Raw genomic sequence first — 4,461 nt, 5'->3', positions numbered from 1 at the left:
CTTCAGTTGATTCATCACTGATGTAGAGAAATGCATTTGATTATGGTATTGATTTTATATCCTGCTATTTTTCTGAATTACTTTATTAGGTGTAGAAATTTTCTGCTGGAGTTTTTGGGTCTTCTAAATGTAGAATTGTGTCTTTGGGAAGTAATGATATGTTAAATTATTATTTTCCTAGTCATATCCCTTTAATTTCTTTCATCTTTCCAATTGCTCTGGCTTGAATTTCAAGGACTATGTCAAAAAGAAGTGGTGAAAGAAGGCATTCATGTCCTCTTCCAGTTTTTATGTGGAAGGCCTCATTTTTTCTCTATTTAGAATGTTTTCCTTCAGCATAGTGTAGAAGACTTTCCCAATGTTGAGCTAGGTTCCTACTATCATTTGTTCTTCCAGTGATTTAAACATGAATGAATCTGCATTTTGGCAAATGTATTTTCTCCATCTATCAAGATGACCATATGATTCTCATCTTAAGTCTATTGATGTAATGAATTATGTTCTTTGATTTCCATATGTTAAACTAACCTTGCATCTCTGGGAGGAACCCCAAAGGATTGTGGTGCACCATCTTTTAATGTGCTTTTTTTATGTGCTTTGACAGAATTTTAAAAAAAAAATTTGGGTCTGGTTCATCAGGGATATTGATCTGAAGTTTTCACTCACTCATGTGTCTTTGCCTTTTTTTTTGTATCAACACAATACTCATAGAATGAGTTAGGAAGGGTTCTCTTCTTTTCTATTTAATGATATAATTTGAGGAGTATTGGTGCTAATTCTTCTTTGAAGGCATTGTGGAACTCAGCTGAAAATCCATCTCTGGTACATGGCTTCTCTTCATTGGTAGACTTTTGATAGCATCTTCAATTTTATTTTTTTAATTGGTCTTTTTGCATTGTGTGTGTCCTCTTGATTCAGTTTGGGTAGTTTATTTGTCTCTAGAAATTTTTCAAGGTCTTCAAGATTTTCTATTTCATTGAAGTATACATTTTCAAAATAATTTTATTTTCTTCTGTACTTCAGTAGTGTCCATCAGGATATTCTCTTTACAACATGAATTTTAGAAATTTGGGTTTTCTCTCTCTTTCACTTCTTTGTGTAGCTAAATGTTTATCAATTTATTTTCTCAAAAAAACAACTTTTATTTTTCTCAATCTTTTCAATTGTTTCTTTTGTTTCAATTTCATTGACTTCAGCTCTGGTTTTAATTACTTCCTGTCTTTTACTACTTTTGGTGTTGATTTGTTCTTCTTTTTCTAGTGATTTGAGATGTAAAGTTAGGTCATTTACTTGTTGACCTATAATTATTTTAATGAATAAGCTCAATGTCATGATCTTTAATTTTAGGCCTGCCTTCATAGTGTCCCAGACATTTTGATATGTTTTATAGGGGTTGTCATTTACCTCTAAGTACATTTTAAATTTTCCCCTGATTTCTATTGCAGTCCATTTATTATTTAGGCTCCAGGTGTTGGAGTAGCTCTTATTTTTATTTTATTATTGATTTCTAGTTTCATTCTGTTATGATCCGATAGAATGCAGGGTAGTATTTCTCTTTTTTGTACTGGCTAATTGCTGCTTTGTTTTGTAACATATGCTCCATTTTAGAAAAGAATCTATATACTGCTTAGAAGATTGTGAATTTGCTTGATGGAGAGTGAAATATTCTATATATGTCTGTTAGGTCTAAATTATTGATTGTATTATTTAATTCTATGGTTTCTTTGCTTAGTTTTTGTTTGAAAGATCTATCCAGTGGAAAGAAAGGTTCATTAAAGTAAGTGAGTATTATTGTTTTGTAATCTACTTGATTCTTGAAGTTGAAAAGAGTTTGTATGTAGATGCTCCATTGTGGGGGGAATATATATTTAGGATTGTTATGTCTTCTTGATATATGATTCCCTTAAATAGTATGAAATGTCCTTCTTCATCCTTCCTAAGTTTCACTTGAAGTCCACTTGATTGTATATGAGACTGAAAACCCCAACTTGTTTATGAAGTCAATGTAAATGATATGTTTTTTCCCAAACCTTTGCCTTCAGTCTGTGAGTGTCTGGGTTGAAAAATCAACTGAAAGCCAAATGGTTTTCCCCTATATTAATTTGATTTGTTTCTCTCAAAGAGTTTAAAGTTCTATCTTTATTCTGTATGTCAGTAGTTTTCATAATTTGCTTTTGTGTGGATCTGTTGTAATTGTGTACACTTGTGGTTCTGTAAGTCTCTTGTATTTGATTTCCCATATCATTCTTTAGATTTGGGAAAGTATTATGTCATTGAAAAGATGTGCATTACTTAGTTTTTATCTCCATGCCTTTGTCTATTCTGATAAATCTTAAATTTGGTATTTTTATGTTATCCCATATTTCTTAGAAGTTCTGTTCATAATTTCTTGCCATCTTCTCTGTGTGGTTGACTTTATTTTTAAGGGTATATATTTTGTCTTCTTTGCTGAGGTTCCAACTTCTAAGTGGTCTAGGCTGTTGTTGATGCTTTCTATTGAATTTTTAATTTGGTTTATTGATTCCTTCATTTCAAGAATTTGTGCATGGTATTTTTTCACAATTTCTAATTCTTTATTGAGGTGATCTTTCATTTCCTGTATTTTACTTTGATTTCACTCCTTATTCTATATTTTACTTCACAGGTCAGTTTGACTATTTACATTCTAAACCCCTTCTCTGGCATTTCTTCTGTGTTGTCTGTTGGTTCAACAAATAGTGTCCAACCTGCTAACTCAGTTGTCTGTCCTGTGCTTTACACAGAATCCCACTGTGCCTAGTGAAAGCCTCAGTGTCCAAGATTATTATAAGAATTTCATGTTTTCTTAGACATTATCAGGCAGCATGAGACAGGCTGCCTCACAAGCAGTGTTAGACCAGGTAATGGTCACTGATTGGCAGTAGATGAATGGTTAAGATTGAGGTGTGCATCATTCACTGGTGCAGTTGAAGTGACTGAAGTCTTTAGTATCTTCTCTTGGTGTCTGCAGTTAGCTGAAGCTGTGCTGCTTTTGAAGGTGTGTGTCAGGTTAGGAATTTTTTCTGTGCAAAATGAATGGCCATAGATTGGTGAACTCTCAGAATGACCTGGTTCCATTTTATTTGACAATGCAGTGTTTAATGGCAACAGTTTAACATTCTGTGTACACATTTTTCTTTTGAAATAAAATGTCACCTTGTTTTACATGTACAGATCTAGTGACAATAAGGCATATTTTAAGAAATACTGGCCTATTATATATCTTCAATCAGTTGATCATAATTGCATTTCACCAACTCTACTAAATGCTTTAATTAAAACTAGGATAATTAAAGTAGAGTTTTAATGAGCAATAAATTCTGAAGTTATCAATCCTGGAATGTGTTAGTTGAATCATACTTTTCTCTTTTTGAACCCTTAAATTCATGTCCATCTAATGTTGTGAAATGGCAACACTCATAAGCAAGAAGCATTTTAAGTGCTTATGTTCTATACTGTAAAATAATGCTTCTTTATTGCTGCCTTATCTATGTATACACATTGCAATCGGGGTTAATTGTACTAACTGTAATCCCTGGAGGCAAAGAAATGGCTCAGCAACTCAGCCACAGGTATTGCCCATATTATACAGTGACTATTTATTAGATGAGAAGATAAATATTTCTTGAATTAATAAATAAATAAATAAGATAGTGTATGACTTCTGGAAAGGTGGTGTTGGATAAATTACACTGGACCGAAGACTTCATTCTCAACCCTGAAATAGTGGCTTTGTGACCTTGGGCAAGTCAGATAGCTATCCTCAACAAAGTTGAGATAATGCAATACCTCAGATGAAGGTAGTAATAGCTGACCTCATAAGTTCTTGGAGTTATGACTGCCAGTATTTGTTTGTTGAATAAAATCATAGGTGGGGAAACATACTTTCACCTGTAAAGTAAACATCATGTGGTGACATTATTATTTCCCTGCTGACCTCTGCTGATTACACTCTAATTAGACACATGAACATACATTAATATTCAGAGTCACCTGCTCCTTATCTCTTTTAGAACTGTTTTTAGGTAGGTTTTGCAAAATAAATTTTCAATCTTTGTTTAGTGCTGCCTACCTCTGCAAACTGTTAGGAACTGTGCCCCATCGGTGCTCCCCTTCTCTAACAGAGACAATGTTCTTGGGAACCTCAAGCCATTCTAATATTGCTTGGATAATTAGGGAGGCATCACAACTGTGCATCTCATGTGCAGTTCATTACCTAGTCAAATATGAGTGAATTTTATCAGTTTCTTTGTTGGACTTTTGGTGTCAGATACAGGTCATTTTATCATTTGTTCACTCACTCATTTATGAAGTAGCTAATTATGCTAATGTAATCTATGAAACTTAACTATTATAACTCCAGATTTCCTAAAAAGGCAAATGTGTTTTGATCCTGGCCAGGAACATGTTGTAACAGGGAGCTGGGAAGATTTTGTGAGGCTA

This window comes from Sciurus carolinensis, unplaced genomic scaffold (genome assembly GCF_902686445.1).
Source record: "Sciurus carolinensis unplaced genomic scaffold, mSciCar1.2, whole genome shotgun sequence".
In the NCBI taxonomy this organism is placed as follows: Eukaryota; Metazoa; Chordata; class Mammalia; order Rodentia; family Sciuridae; genus Sciurus; species Sciurus carolinensis.
This window is presented reverse-complemented; position numbering follows the sequence as displayed.